The following is a 17,268-nucleotide window of genomic DNA, read 5'->3' on the forward strand; positions in this document are numbered from 1 at the left end:
ATCTCTTCTTGACGATCTTTTTCTCGATCTTGATCATGTTTTTTCATCTAACACGCACTACTAGTACTAGTAGTACAACTTTCTGGGTGATCTTGCATGTGTTTTTTGTGTGCCAAATGACGGTTCTAAATTCCTCTTTTGACCAAAACATGCGAGAGGTTGACACTGATTTCTTATAGATTACTTTGAACTACTCCCTCTGTCCCAAATTTCTTGTCTTAGATTTGTCTAGATACGGATGTATCTAATACTAAAATGTGACTTGATACATCCGAATCTAGAAAAATCTAAGACAAGAATTTTGGGATGGAGGGAGTACTTTATGAACATCAATGCTACCTTTGAAGAGGGTATATTTGCCTCAGTAACTTGTGTTATGGATATTGCAAATAATCCCTCTGCTCTCATGCCTTTGAAGGCATGTTCTAGTGTCTTTGTGCACTCATTTCTGTGTGTATATGTAGTCATATATGGAGTATAATATCGAAGATCATCTTATATTTCTGAACGGAGGTAGTAATAAAATATGGTTTCTGTTTGAATTGGGACCAGGTCCGCGGTGGAGATGAAGTTCTCAAAGTCATGCCATGTGAACTGGAAGACCTGAGGATGAGTTCTACTGCTAAACTATCCAGCTGCTGTGTCCTTGTCGCCACGTGTCCTGAACTAGTGTTTTCTTGTAGCATTGTTGTCAGGCGTGTTCTCGAGGCTGTACTTGACCACAACAATTTCCTGGCCGTGCCTTCGATTACGAAGGGTGTGGTTCTTGTAAAGCTTCCCAACAAATCTGATGCGGCCTATCTTCATCATCATGTTTATGAGTGGAAAGACCACTCTGTTAGGTTCTCCAAGGTTGACAAGATGGTGATGGTGCATGTAGACATATCTCACGAAGTCCATGGCCTAGTCAGTTATGCAGGGTTCATCCCGTAGGTTGGTGGCAAGAAATAGTCTGCAGAGTTTAATTAGTGCAACTTTGCTTGTCTGTAGTAAGTACTATTGTTCAGTACTTGATTTGTGTTTGTGAACCCTGTATTGTTTATTAGTACTACCGCTTTTGGTGTGTGGTTAGTCCTAAGAACGGTCTATGCTAATGTCTGTCCACTCAATTCAGTCTGTATATTCTGAAGTATCGAGATCATCTTTTTTGTGAGGACGGTTTATCAATTATGGTTACACTCCAATATCTGTATGCATTGCAGGGTTTATCGCACCCACCAGGATTTCCAGTCCCATGGATGTTCGGTCCATATGATTTGTCATGACCTTTGGACTGTCCTGCTTGTGGGAGTAGGCGGGGCCCCTGCATGCCACCCATAGTTGGACGATCAATCTTCTGTTTAGTACTTCAACATAGTGATTTCCTGGTAAGGATTCACTCATGTCACATCAAGTAAATCTTCTTGATTTACTATCTAAATCTTATTGATTTAATGTCATGTTTTCTTTTTTTCCTGCAATTTTATAATGCAGGTTTTGCCATGTGACATTCATCACAGAATAAACCGTTTGGTTTGCTCTACGATGGCTATTTTTGCAGGTTTCACTTCTTATGTCGTGTCAGTAACGAAGGCACTGTCCATCACTTATATTACTAGAAAAATTGGACCAGTCTGTTGTCTGAGTACAAGCTGAATCCCTATGATGAACTGCAGTTTGGTTTAAGAAAAACACCATAATTAGTCCTTCTCGTGTTTAAAAGAAATGAAGAAAAAAAACTGGATCACGGTCATGGAGCCTAGTCAAGTTAGAAAGCTGATCATAGCAGACCAGACATGATCGTCGCTGTCTTGCACATCGGTACCACCTTCAGCAACGGATCTAGCACCGACAGTTGCTCTAGCACTAACAGCGGCAGTAGCTCAGTCTAATACAGCTGAGGATTGGGCACCGACCGCGTCAGCGGATCAGGCTGATCTACCGGAGGATCGGGCATCGACACTGGCACCTGCTCCGACACCGGCACCAGCTCTACAAGGAGCACCATCTCCGGCAGCAGCAGCGGCTTCGGCACCTGCACCAACACTTGCACTTGCATCTGCTCCGGCCCGTGCAGCGGCCATCGAATGAGTAGTTGCACCGGCAACAGACTGGGCTGCAGTTCTCACTTCATATACCAAAGTCCTTACAAAAACCGACATGTCCACCTTCTTGGTAAGCATTGGCTGCCCAAGTGCTTCGTTCTTTTTTCTTTCCATGTTGTTTCGCATGATTCACTATGTTGATCTAACTGTTTGGGTATGTCTTCTTGTTTGCAAACAGAGAATTCCTAGAGCAACGAGGGAGTCATTCAACAATCCAGGGCTGATCTACCGGAGGATCAGGCATCGACACTGGCACCTGCTCCGGCACCGGCAACATCTCTACAAGGAGCACCATCTCCGGCAGCAGCAGCGGCTTCGGCACCTGCACCAACACTTGCACTTGCATCTTCTCCGGCCCGTGCAGCGGCAATCGAATGAGTAGTTGCACCGGCAACAGACTGCACTTGGTGTGAATGAACTTGCTCAATATACCATAAGTACAAAGGATGGTCGCATGAGTATTGATGCTAAAGGATGGTCAAGGTTCAAATCTAAATCATATCTTGCGGTAGGGGATGATCTCAAAATCGAACTTTCTCGGCAAGGAGAGCTGGTCCAAATCAACTTTGAAATTCTTCAATAGCAGCACGCAACTGCCGAACTGATCTATCCTCCGAGAGATTTTGATGTAATAATCTGGCATGGTGAAACAGGTGTCCTGTGTGTGTAAGTAATACGACAGTATTATTTATCACATGGTATATCATTGATAGAATTGCAACTCTCATTGCTGGTTAGGAACTGTCGTTCAATTTCATTCCAACAGCTGTCGTGCTTTATTCAATTTTGTGTATTCGCCTTGCGACAGCATCTAAAACCAGCGTCGTACCGATTGCTTGCAATATGAAAAGCGCTGAGGTCGAACACATGGGCCCCCAAACATGCAGGGTGGGCCTGTGGTCCAAAGTCTAGAATCGTGAGCCTGTCTGAGTATTATATTCAAAGTTGAACCCCCATAATGCCCGTGCGTTGCACGTAACATCAAGATGCATTTGTATGAGTATTTTATCTTGTGAGAGAAAAGGATGAATGAGGGAAGGCCTTATTTGCAAATGTGGAGAGGTGTGTGGGTGCCTTTTTGCAAAATTGCCATAGTTTCCTTCCTATCCGTCAGATATAAATCGGACGGCCTATATTGCATGATGGCAGGCACACCGTCATCACCAACTCGTCTATACTGTGTTAAAAACAACTCTATTTTTTATAATTATATATGTTATATATATTCCCCTTGATTTTTCTTTTTTATAAAGTTGTGATATAAAAGATTTGTATATTTCTTTACAAAGAGAGTATCTCTCTGTCAAAAATATATTTATGTGTAACTAGTTACTCCTGTCTTTCTACTTCCTTTCGCTGATATGTGGGGCATCCGATAACGGGGTCCACGTTCCATATGCAAAAATTAGAGTGCACAACTGCATGGTAGACACGCCCCGGTCGTAGCGCCGCGGTAATGCCCAATGAGCCGTCAAATCACAAACCCCCCTTTCCAGCTTTAGCAGTAAGCTGGACGGACCAAGCGGCAATATTTCATTAGGCCTGAATCCCCTTCTCCCTCGTCTGCTTGTTCAGAGAAAACCCCCTCTCGGCGATTGCATAGGGTTTTCTCATGGAGAACCAGGTACGAATTCTTCATCCATCCCCGATAAATCCAAGTCCCTTGGTCGCGGGTAATCCTAGGATGGCAGCCGCCGCCATTGATGCATTTTTCTTCCTACTGAATCTAGTGTGTTTCATTTGCAGGGCCCAAAGTGCGAGGACCCTACAGGTTTCTGCGCCCTCGGCGAGACGCCACACTTGTTCCTTCTCATCCTAACACAGGATTTTAAAACATGCACAGTATGTTCCTAGAATCCTCTTTTCTATCTGGGAGGGTGGGTTTTTTTAACATGCCGTCGACTGATTTGGAAATTTGGATTGCTATATTTGGATAAAAGGTACTACCAGTACGATGGTCAACACTTACATGAAGGAAGAAGTTATTTCTAGATTTGGATAGGGAATACATTGTGTTCTCATATTATTTTTCCTGCAGTGCATTATTTGCTGTGCCAGAACACATGTACTCAAGATGCTCGGCTTTGCCATAACTGAAAACACCAGTTTAATGGTCACAGTGAAGACAAGCCATGGATATAAGTTCCGAGTTGGGTTCATGAATCAAGAAGATCGCTGCTTTTGTTATGGCCGAACTTGGATAAACTTTCTCAAGTGTTACAGACTGAAAGTTGGCGCAAGAATGTTGATGGAAATAGCAGAACCTGGTCTCATCTTCACTGCGATCTTCCACCCCGACGTCGTTCCAATTGTTCATCCATGTTAGTTTTGTATCTGGTACTTGCTTGTTGCCTCGATTACTTCTTAATCCACCTGTTCTGTCCAACTAATCACAATTTAACTTTAGAAGTAGCAACGAATCTCTCACGAAGATGCTACTTCTAACTAATATTTTCTTATAATCGGTGGCACGTGTAGGTTTTTTCATAGTTAAACAGGCTGCTCGTTTGTTATTTTGTAACAACTCGGCTGTTACTGATGGCACTGAAGTTGACTAGGACGACATCCACAAGTTCCTACACTTTATTGATCGTCTTGAGGTCCTTGTGGGTGTAGGATCGAAAGTATGTCTAGAGGGGGGGGGTGATTAGACTACTTGACCAAATAAAAATCTAGCCTTTTCCCAATTTTAGTTCTAGGAAGATTTTAGCAACTGAGCACAAGTCAAGCAATCAACCTACACATGTAATTCTAAGAGTATAGCAGCGGAAAGTAAAACAATTGCATATGAAGGTAAAGGGAGGAGTTTGGAGTGTGCAAACGCAATTGGAGACACGGAGATTTTTGGCGTGGTTTCGATAGGTGGAGCTATCGTACATACATGTTGATGGAGACTTCAACCCACGAAGGGTAACAGTTGCGCAAGTCCACGAAGGGCTCCACCCACGAAGGGTCCACGAAGAAGCAACCTTGTCTATTCCACCATGGCTGTCGCCCACGAAGGACTTGCCTCACTCGGGTAGATCTTCACGAAGTAGGCTGTCGGTGTCAAAACCGGTGGATCTCGGGTAGGGGGTCCCGAACTGTGCGTCTAAGGCGGATGGTAACAGGAGGCAGGGGACACGATGTTTACCCAGGTTCGGGCCCTCTCGATGGAGGTAATACCCTACGTCCTGCTTGATTGATCTTGATGATATGAGTATTACAAGAGTTGATCTACCATGAGATCGTAGAGGCTAAACCCTAGAAGCAAGCCTATGGTATGATTGTTATTGTCCTACGGACTAAACCCTCCGGTTTATATAGACACCAGAGGGGGCTAGGGTTACATAGAGTCGGTTATAAGGGAGGAGATGTACATATCCGTATTGCCAAGCTTTCCCTCCACGCCAAGGAAAGTCCCATCCGGACACGGGACAAAGTCTTCAATCTTGTATCTTCATAATCCAACAGTCCGGCAAAGGATATAGTCCGGCTTTCCGGAGACCCCCTAATCCAGGACTCCCTCAGTAGCCCCCGAACCGGGCTTCAATGACGATGAGTTCGGCACGCAGATTTGTCTTCGGCATTGCAAGGCGGGTTCTTCTCCAAATTCTGAATATCTATTGAGTAGTGTCTGGCTCCCCATAAATGTTGCACTTCTTGGCTTCCGCGCCCAATAAGGGCTATCTTCCACTTGTCGAGCGAATGCGAGGAGCCAGGGCATTTTTACATTCGCCACCCTAGCCATGTAAGTAAACTGTCTATTAAAGAGACGAGGATTCTTAGATCCAGACCACACCATCCTCCCACGTAGAGTATCCATCGAAGCGCGCTCGGAAAAATCCATTCCAACATGTATGGCCATCGCAGCTCCTCCTCCCTCTCCCGTAGCCCTAAGCCCGGTGACTGGGAGAAGTGTTCCGTCCCGCACAGCCAATTAGTAGAGTTACAGACCCAGGGATTTCTCCCTCCAACGTATATGGTCCCCGTTCGAGCCGGGCTCGTCACCTATAATGGCGGGGAGAAAGCGGAGAGCTTCCCCAATCCCTCCAAGGGGGAGCGGGTATGCCTTGTCGCTTATTTACTAAGGGGACTTGGATTTTCGATCCAGCCGTTCCTCCGCGGGCTCTTGGAGTTTTATGGCCTCCAGTTGTATAATCTCACCGTCGGTTCCATATTACACATCGCTGGTTATGTTGCTCTTTGTGAGCTGTTTCTGGGCTGCGAAGCTCATTTCGAGCTGTGGAAGAGGCTATTCAGCCTTGTGCCCCGCACACAGGAGGGGTAAATATATCAAGTGGGCGGAGCCGAAATATGGCGCATCACCGGGACCGAATACCTGTCCGGTGCCCCGAAGAAGACGTCCGAAGACTGGCCTTCGGAGTGGTTTTATATGGAGGACGTCCCCCTTCCAGATCCTATTCGGATGGGCCTTCCCGAGTTCGATAATTCCCCTTTGAAGAAACGCCGAAGCTGGCGCCCATAGAGCCCTCAGGAGGAAGATAACAGAGAAGTCCTTTACCTAATGGGCCGGATAAAAGTGCTGGCTCAATCAGGACTGATAATAATCGAGGTTATGTCAATATGTATAATGCGGGGGGTGCAGCCACTTCAATATCGAGGGCACCCCATGTGGTGCTTCAACGGGGAAGATGATGCCACCCGCTGCGGGCGCAAGGGACCGGACTCAGTTGCTGCTCTAGCAAAAAAATTGTCCGATTTGTTCAAGGGAGAAGAAGAGGAGTTCATCCATATTAAGCCACGGGATGGATTCTCCATGTACAACCCCCCAAGCTGGGTGAGCTGTCACTTTTTACTCCCAACCTTCCCGCATTCTTCGTCATAAATACTCACCTTGCCGTTTCATGGCAGGAACTGCGAAAAGCCGTAAGGGAGGTCAACAACCCACCTCCACAACCGGAGGACCCTGACCGGGCCCTCAATCCTGGACTTGAAGAGGATCCGGACATATTTGTGGAGCTGATTGATAGGACATTCTATCAATTGAGCTGCGATGATGCCATGGTGGCCATTATAGCCGACTATCGTCGGCTACTCCCTGCATCACATGTAAGAAAAACCGGAGTCCCAACTTCCGAGAAGGATCCCCTTTTATGCACTTGACCTACCGTACACATATGGTGTTTTATAGGGAAGGCCCTCGGGACGCCATGCCGAACCTGCAGTGACTCGCCAACAAGGGACACCGAAGCCGGGTAGGCTAAAAAGGAAGGCGGTCAGGACTAAGACGCCGGCACTGAGGTATGATACAGAACCTCGCTCCGTGGTTGTTGTATTTCTTAAAATATAATGACGTCCATGTTTCCTAGTAGGAAAAACGCTCGCCGGACTATATCCGGAGAGGTTGTCGATCACGCCTCCACCAGTCGGGCTCCAGGGCCGGACATAGAGGAGGAAGCTAACACGGGGTGAAAGCCGGATGCTCCTCCTACAGAGGATGTGGATAGACTATCCGCTACAAATTCCAAGGTGGAGAGCGCCATGAATCACAGGCGTCGCCGGGCCATACTCCGTGACGCTTGTTTCTGCCAAGAGGCGTTCGATGCCTTCAACTCAGGAGACGCGTACATCCGTGCTGCTCAAAACGGTCTTGCTAGAGCCACGGACTAGTATGTAAAGGATATGCGGGTAAGAAAATCTGACGATTATATATATCAGTAGCCCCTGAGACTTGAAACAGTTGACACAACTGATTTAAGGATCATTATTTGTGCAGGTTCTTACAGAGAAGAATACCCAATTGTCTCTAGAGCTGGAAGAGTGCAAAGCCCAGCTACGAGCCGCAGTTGCCGCCTTGAAGGAGTCCAAGAAGGCCCTCTCTGGTAACACTTTCTTCCATTGCAAAGAATGACAGGTACCAGATAGTATGCGGCAGGCATGCAAATCTAGCAATAGATGTTGCAGATCACTCCGGAGTGAATCCGGAGGTCACGCCGGAGAATGCGCAACATGCTAATCGACAGCTAAATGCTAGCGAGCGCGTGCTTACGCGGGTCAGGTAGGAGAAAAATAATCTCCAGGACGCCAATATCCAGCTGGGTGTGGAACTGAAAGATGTCCGAGCCCAGCTTGCGGACTCCGTGAAGGAGAATAAGCGGCTTCAACGCAGCATTTTTAGTAAGTGCTTGAACGAAATTTTGAAAGAGTTTGGCGAAGAAGCCGGCTAACAGAGTTATGTCTATAGGTATGCTGACGGTTCGTCCCGTGGAGGAGATACCCGGGTTTGTGGGTGATCTTCTACCGGAGCTCTCACAACTGCACGAACAAGTTCGGCAGGTGATGCAGGGTATTGCCCAAGCATTGTGGCCCTCTGCCTCCCCGCCAGTAGGAATGGGGGAGCTTATAGAGAAGCTCAAGGGAGCGCAGCGGCGCTTCCGATTGAAGATATCAGCCTGCCGACAAGGTGCAAGGGAAGCCTGGGCCATGGTGAAGACTCGATATACCAAAGCTGACCCAAACCACATGGCCGAGGTCGGACCTGTGGGGCCCAATGGGAAAGAGACCCCCGTCAGTTTGGTGTATGACCAAGTAGAATTAGCCGCAAAGTATTCCCAACAGGATTGTGGACTAGACAGCCTATTGGATGGTATAGAAGAATTTAATCAGTCTTAGTGACTGTGTACTTTAAGTGACATATATAATGTCCCTAGCCGGATTGTAAATCATTTGTCATGGCAGACCTTTTCGCTTCGACCTCTGGACCCGATAGTCCAGAGTGTATACGAATACCCACTCGGTTATGTAAAAACTGGGGTATGCATGGAAACCAGGCGTAGGGTTCATAAGTGCTTGAATAGACAAGTACCCAACTAGTTATGTTATATTACATGGATAGTAAGAAACATCTTCCAGGGAGAATAGTTCCGTTAAGGGTTCCTTTCCCTGGGTAGGCATGCCCTAATGTGCATGTCCGAACTGCGATAAGAGACGCAGACTATAAACATCTGGGGGCATGTATCAAAATAAATAAAAGTCATCTTTTGTTCACCGACCGAATATTCCCTTAAGAACGCTAGCTTTCAGCTTCACCCAGTCTGAGGTACACATCCGACTGACCCGGCAGTAACAATCGTAGAGGTGCTCCCCTTATGTCCTAGCCGAATTAATGGGAACGTAGGGCATAAATACATGAGCCAGGCAACCCAGCTTGGCCAAAACTTAAGTCATATCAATGCATATAATGGCGAAAAAAGGTACATGCGGAAGAAGAACACATGTGTGGGGCATAAAGCCCAGAAAATAGTTATATTAAGCTTCTGTATAAGAAGCCCCCAGGTATAATGAGCGCGCTTAGCGCGTCAAGATTGTGTAGTCAAGACACAAGTTAGCCTTTTAAGGCCTTGAGGAGAAGAAAAAAGAAGAGAGAAAGAGAGAAAAGACAGATAACAGATATGCAAAACAATTGACGGGGGTAAGGAGACGAACATAGAGTCTGGCACTAGGCGTAGAATTTTTCGGAGTTTGGCTGCGTTCCATGGGTTTGGCTCAAGTCGATTGTCCGATGCATCCCGCAGATGGTACGCTCCACCGGTCAGAACCTGGTCAATAATGAAGGGACCTTCCCATTTGGGCTTGAGCTTGTTCTTTTTCTTCTCCGGCAGGCGTAGAACTAGTTCGCCAACGTTATAGGTTTTGGCCCGTACTTCTCTGCTTTGATACCTTTGAGCCTGTTGCTGATAGAATGTGGAACGGGCTTTTGCCACGTCGCGCTCCTCCTCTAGGGCGTCCAAACTGTCCTGCCGATCGAGCTTGGCCTCTTTTTCTTCGTACATGCGCACTCGAGGTGAGTCGTGAATTATGTCGCAAGGCAGAACCGCCTCTGCGCCGTACACCATAAAAAACGCTGTGTATCCGGTAGTGCGATTCGACGTGGTCCGCAGCCCCCATAGTACAGAGTCGAGCTCCTCTACCCAGTGCGTGTTTGATTCCTTTAAGGACCGCACTAGTCTGGGTTTGATGCCGCTCATGATAAGACCATTTTCTCGCTCGACTTGACCGTTAGTTTGCAGGTGATAGGCAGAAGCATAATCGAGCTTGATGCCCATGTTGTTGCACCAAAGTTTTACTTCGTCGGTTGTAAAGTTCATGCCGTTGTCAGTGATGATGTTGTGCGGGATGCCATAATGGTGTACAACCCCAGATATGAAGTCTATCACCGGTCCGGATTCAGCCGTTTTAACGGGTTTGGCTTCTATCCATTTGGTGAACTTATCCACCATGACCAGTAAGTATTTTTTCTTATGGGTTTCCCTTTGAGGGGTCTGACCATATCAAGCCCCCAGACCGCAAAGGGCCAAGTAATGGGGATTGTTTGGAGAGCGGTAGGCGGCATATGGCTTTGGTTTGCAAAAAGCTGGCAAGCGATGCAATGTTGGACCAGATACTGTGCATCTGCTCGGGCCGTCGGCCAATAGAAACCTATACAGAAGGCCTTGCTTACAAGGGTCTGGGTTGCGGCGTGGTGGCCGCCGAGTCTAGCATGGATTTCTGCCAAAAGCTTCCACCCTTCCTCTTCGGAGATGCACCTTTGAAGGACTCTGGTAGTGCTTTTCTTATAAAGCTCTCCCTCGTGGACCTTATAGGATTTAGATCACCGCACTATGCAGCGTGCCTCATTTTGGTCCTCGGGTAGTTCCTGCCTGGTTAGGTAGGCCAGGAATGGTTCTGTCCACGGGGCGATGACGGCCATTACCACGTGGGCTGAAGGTCTTATTTCGATGGCAAAGCCTCCGATTGTGTCAGAGTTTCGGTATCTGGTGTTGTGGCCGGGTCCGGACTATTGTTACCAGTGTCCCCTTCCCATACCATGGATGGCTTAAACAGCTTTTCCAGGAAGATGTTAGGTGGGACGGGGTCGCGCTTAGTGCCAATACGGGCGAGGATATCTGCCGCCTGATTGTTTTCCCGAACCACGTGGTGGAATTCAAGCCCCTCGAGCTGAGCTGACATTTTGAGGACGACGTTGCGATATGCCGCCATTTTCGGATCCTTGGCATCGAAGTCTCCATTTATTTGAGATATTGTGAGGTTCGAGTCCCCACGCATCTCCAGGCGTTGAATGCCCATGGAAACTGCCATCCGGAGACCATGTAATAGGGCCTTGTATTCGGCTGCGTTGTTGGAGTCTGTGTATAGTATTTGGAGTACGTATTGGACTGTATCTCCGGTGGGGGACGTCAGGACGACGCCAGCCCCCAGACCAGCCAGCATTTTAGAGCCGTCAAAGTGCATGATCCAATTGGTGTACACGCCGTAGTCTTTAGGGAGTTCGACTTCTGTCCACTCGACGACGAAATCGGCCAGTACTTGCGACTTAATGGCTCGTCGTGGTCTATATGTTATGTCGAACGGGAGGAGCTCGATAGCCCATTTGGCAATCCGGCCCGTGGCATCGCGGTTGTTTATTATGTCATTGAGTGGTACTTCTGAGGCCACCGTAATTGAATACTCTTGAAAGTAGTGTCGTAATTTCTGGGATGCCATGAATACCGCGTATCTTTTGATAATGTGGGTATCGTGATTTGCATGGAGTGAGGACAGTGGATACATAATATACCAGCTTTTGAAGTGGGAATTTATGTCCGTCCATCTCTCGTTCGACGACGAGCACTGCGCTTACAACTTGGTGAGTTGCCGCTATATATAACAGCATTGGTTCGCTGAGATTTGGAGCGGCCAAGATTGGGTTAGTGGCCAGGATGGCTTTTATTTCTTCCAATCCGGTCGTGGCTGCGTCCGTCCACTCAAAATGTTCGGTGCGCCGAAGAAGGCGATAAAGGGGGAGTGCCTTTTCTCCTAATCGGGAGAGAAAGCGGCTTAAGGCCGCCACACATCCAGTTAACTTTTGGATTTGCTTGAGGTCAGTTGGGATAGCCAACTGCGACAGGGCTCGGATTTTAGCCGGATTTGCTTCAATTCCTCTACTGGAGACGATGAAGCTCAGGAGCTTTCCGGCGGGTACGCTGAAAACGCATTTTTCCGGATTGAGCTTAATGTCGTATGTTCGGAGATTGTCGAATGTGAGCCTCAAGTCGTCTATTAAGGAGTCAATGTGTCTGGTTTTAACGACCACATCGTCTACGTATGCCTCCACTATTTTGCCGATCTGCTTTTCCAGACATGTCTGAATCATGCGCTGATATGTTGCGCCGGCGTTTTTGAGCCTGAAGGGCATTGTGTTAAAACAGAAGGGGCCATATGGAGTGATAAATGCCATTGCGGCTTGATCGGACTCCGCCATCTTAATTTGGTGGTAACCGGAGTATGCATTGAGGAAGCACAACGAGTCGTGTCCTGCGGTAGCGTCGATAATTTGATTGATGCGAGGGAGGGGGAAGGGATCCTTTGGGCAAGCCTTATTAAGGTCCTTGAAGTCGATGCATAAGCGCCAGGATTTGTCCTTCTTTGGTACCATCACCAGGTTTGCTAGCCAGTCCGGATGTTTTATTTCTCTAATGAATCCGGCCTCCAGTAACTTGGCTAGCTCCTCTCCCATTGCTTGTCGCTTAGGTTCAGAGAAACGCCGAAGAGTCTGCTTGACCGGCTTGAATCCTTTTAGAATGTTAAGGCTATGCTCGGCCAACCTGCGTGGGATTCCTGGCATGTCTGAAGGATGCCAGGCGAATATGTCCCAATTCTCACGCAGGAACTCCCGTAGTGCGGCGTCTACAACGGGGTTTAACTATGCCCCGATGGATGCTGTTTTTGTGGGGTCCGTTGGATGGACTTGGAATTTGACTATTTCATCCACTGGTTTAAAAGAGGTGGACTTGGATCTTTTGTCGAGTATCACGTCGTCCATGTCCACTGTGGAGCGCAACGCAGTTAATTCCTCCGCCGCAAGGGCTTCGGATAATGCCTCGAGGGCCAGTGCGGCTGTCTTGTTTTCGGTGCGGAGTGCTATGTCTGGATCACTAGCTAGAGTGATGATTCCATTGGACCCGGACATTTTGAGCTTCATGTACCTGTAATGGGGCATGGCTTGGAAGATCGTGAATGCCTCACGCCCTAGAAGGGCGTGGTATCCGCTACTGAACGGGGCCACTTGGAATGTAATTTCTTCAGACCTGTAATTCTCTGGAGTGCCGAATACCACATCTAGTGTGATTTTCCCAGCGCAGCATGCCTCCTGACTGGGGATGATTCCTCGGAAGGTTGTGCTGCTTTGCTTGATACGGCTTCTGTCTATTTCCATTTTTTGAAGAGTCTCCTCATAAATGAGGTTTGGTCCGCTACCGCCGTCCATGAGCACTTTGGTAAGCCGAAAGCCATCCAGAATTGGACTAAGGACCATGGCGGCTGGTGCTCGGGCTGTTCGGAATTTAGGTTCATCACTGGCATTGAAGGTGATAGCCGTGTCGCTCCATGGATTTATTGCTGCCACGTGGCAGACTTCGGCAAGGCTGCGGAGTGCTTGCTTACGCCTATTATTTGAGGCAAAGGTCTCGAAGACCGTCAATACTGTATTGTTATCCATGGGATGGTGCTCTGCGGTGTTTTGAATGAGGAGATCCTCACTGCTCTTGGCCACCTGCCGGAGTACCCAACATGCTCTAAGGCTGTGTGTTGGTATGGTATCTGTTGTACTATAAATTTTGCAGGGCCTATTAAGCCATCCTTCCAATACGGTTCCACGCCCTGTAGTGGGCTTTTGCTTCTTTGTAATTGAGTCGGGCGACTTATGAGAGTGCACCCTTTTAGTTCGGACTAGGGTTTTGTCAGAGCCGGATTATCCCAAAATTTTGTTTGGGTTTTCCAGGTGCTTTCATCGCACAATACTTCCGTACTATGGCCGCCAAGTCAGCGAAGTGTTCTATGTCACGGTGACTTATGGCGTTGAGGATTCCCTTGTCCGTGCAATTGTTGCAAAAGAACGAAATTGCGTCTTCCTCGCGACAGTCCTTTACCTTGTTCATTACAAGGAGGAATCTAGCCCAATAGTGATGTACTGTCTCTTGGGGCTCTTGCCTAATGTGGGAAAGATCGTTTATATCTAGGTGGGTGGGTGGATTTAAGTCCAGACCTTGACCCAATCTGAGACCCAGGGGCAGGGGAGTTTCCGATCTAGGAAGTTCGGGCTCCGGGATGTTGCCCCGCAGGTTCGGCATACTGCCTGATTCTAGGTTTAGGGTTAGGGTGATGTCCTCCCGTGGACGGGTATCCGACTTGGAGAGCTCAGGAATCCGGACATAGTTCGTCCTCAGGATAGAGGAAGATTCGCCGCATTGCTCCTCAACCACCGTTATCTGATGGGTGACCGGCGGAGAGTTAATCTCCCTTTGATCGGGTTTAAGCCCAATCCGATCATAGTCCGTAGCGACTCCCAGAGCGGCGATGCGATCCAAGAGCTCGTTCAAAGAGGAGACCTCCATTGGATCCATCTGCTCGGTGAATTTCGAGCCGATGTGGAGGCTATTTTCGATGACCCGAGTGATGGGTTTCGTAGTAATTTCCAAAAATTTCCTACGCACACGCAAGATCATGTGATGCATAGAAACGAGAGGGGAGAGTGTTGTCTACGTACCCACGCAGACCGACTGCGGAAGCGTTGACACAACGTAGAGGAAGTAGTCGTACGTCTTCACGATCCAACCGATCAAGCACCGAAACTACGGCACCTCCGAGTTCGAGCACACGTTCAGCTCGATGACGATCCCCGGACTCCGATCCAGCAAAGTGTCGGGGAAGAGTTCTGTCAGCACGACGGCGTGGTGACGATCTTGATGTACAACAGCAGCAGGGCTACGCCTAAACTCCGCTACAGTATTATCGAGGACTATGGTGGCTGGGGCACCGCACACGGCTAAGGAATAGATCACGTGGATCAACTTGTGTGTTTCTGGGGTGTCCCTGCCTCCGTATATAAAGGACTAGAGGGGGGGAGGCTGGCCGGCCAAGGGTGGCGCGCCAGGAGAGTCCTACTCCCTCTGGGAGTAGGATTCCCCCCCCCCCCCCCAATCCTAGTTGGAATAGGACTCCTTGAGGGGGGAAAGAGAGAGAGGGGGGCCGGCCACCTCTCCTAGTCCTAATAGGACTTGGGGAGGGGGGAGGCGCGCGGCCACCTTGGGCTGCTCCTTTCTCCTTTCCACTAAAGCCCACTAAGGCCCATATAGCTCCCGGGGGGTTCCGGTAACCTCCCGGTACTCCGGTAAAATCACGATTTCACCCGGAACACTTCCGATATCCAAATATAGGCTTCCAATATATCAATATTTATGTCTCGACCATTTCGAAACTCCTCGTCATGTCCGTGATCACATCCGGGACTCCGAACAACCTTCGGTACATCAAAATGCATAAACTCATAATATAACTGTCATCGTAACCTTAAGCGTGCGGACCCTACGTGTTCGAGAACAATGTAGACATGACCGAGACACATCTCTGGTCAATAACCAATAGCGGGACCTGGATGCCCATATTGGCTCCTACATATTCTACGAAGATCTTTATCGGTCAGACCGCATAACAACATACATTGTTCCCTTTGTCATCGGTATGTTACTTGCCCGAGATTCGATCGTCGGTATTCCAATACCTAGTTCAATCTCGTTACCGGCAAGTCTCTTTACTCGTTCTGTAATACATCATCCCGCAACTAACTCATTTAGTTGTAATGCTTGCAAGGCTTAAGTGATGTGCATTACCGAGAGGGCCCAGAGATACCTCTCCGACAATCGGAGTGACAAAACCTAATCTCGAAATACGCCAACCCAACATGTACCTTTGGAGACACCTGTAGTACTCCTTTATAATCACCCAGTTACGTTGTGACGTTTGGTAGTACCCAAAGTGTTCCTCTGGTAAACAGGAGTTGCATAATCTCATAGTTATAGGAACATGTATAAGTCATGAAGAAAGCAATAGCAACATACTAAACGATCGGGTGCTAAGCTAATGGAATGGGTCATGTCAATCAGATCATTCTCTTAATGATGTGATCCCGTTAGTCAAATAACAACTCATTGTTCATGGTTAGGAAACATAACCATCTTTGATTAACGAGCTAGTCAAGTAGAGGCATACTAGTGACACTTTGTTTGTCTATGTATTCACACATGTATTATGTTTCCGGTTAATACATTTCTAGCATGAATAATAAACATTTATCATGATTATAAGGAAATAAATAATAACTTTATTATTGCCTCTAGGGCATATTTCCTTCAGTCTCCCACTTGCACTAGAGTCAATAATCTAGATTACACCGTAATGATTCTAACACCCATGGAGCCTTGGTGCTGATCATGTTTTGCTCGTGGAAGAGGCTTAGTCAACGGGTCTGCAACATTCAGATCCGTATGTATTTTGCAAATCTCTATGTCTCCCACCTGGACTAGATCCCAGATGGAATTGAAGCGTCTCTTGATGTGTTTGGTTCTCTTGTGAAATCTGGATTCCTTTGCCAAGGCAATTGCACCAGTATTGTCACAAAAGATTTTCATTGGACCCGATGCACTAGGTATCACACCTAGATCGGATATGAACTCCTTCATCCAGACTCCTTCGTTCGCTGCTTCCGAAGCAGCTATGTACTCTGCTTCACATGTAGATCCCTCTACGACGCTTTGTTTAGAACTGCACCAACTGACAGCTCCACCGTTTAATGTAAACACGTATCCGGTTTGCGATTTAGAATCGTCCAGATCAGTGTCAAAGATTGCATCAACGTAACCTTTTACGATGAGCTCTTTGTCACCTCCATATATGAGAAACATATCCTTAGTCCTTTTCAGGTATTTCAGGATGTTCTTGACCGCTGTCCAGTGATCCACTCCTGGATTACTTTGGTACCTCCCTGCTAGACTTATAGCAAGGCACACATCAGGTCTGGTACACAGCATTGCATACATGATAGATCCTATCGCTGATGCATAGGGAACATCTTTCATATTCTATCTATCTTCTGCAGTGGTCGGGCATTGAGTCTTACTCAATTTCACACCTTGTAACACAGGCAAGAATCCTTTCTTTGCTTGATCCATTTTGAACTTCTTCAAAATTTTGTCAAGGTATGTTGTTTGTGAAAGTCCAATTAAGCGTCTTGATCTATCTCTATAGATCTTTATGCCTAATATGTAAGCAGCTTCACCGAGGTCTTTCATTGAAAAACTTCTATTCAAGTATCCCTTTATGCTATCCAGAAATTCTACATCATTTCCAATTAGTAATATGTCATCCA

The sequence above is a fragment of the Triticum urartu genome, chromosome 5A (genome assembly GCF_056163025.1).
Source record: "Triticum urartu cultivar PI428250 chromosome 5A, HENAU_Tu73, whole genome shotgun sequence".
Classification (NCBI taxonomy): Eukaryota; Viridiplantae; Streptophyta; class Magnoliopsida; order Poales; family Poaceae; genus Triticum; species Triticum urartu.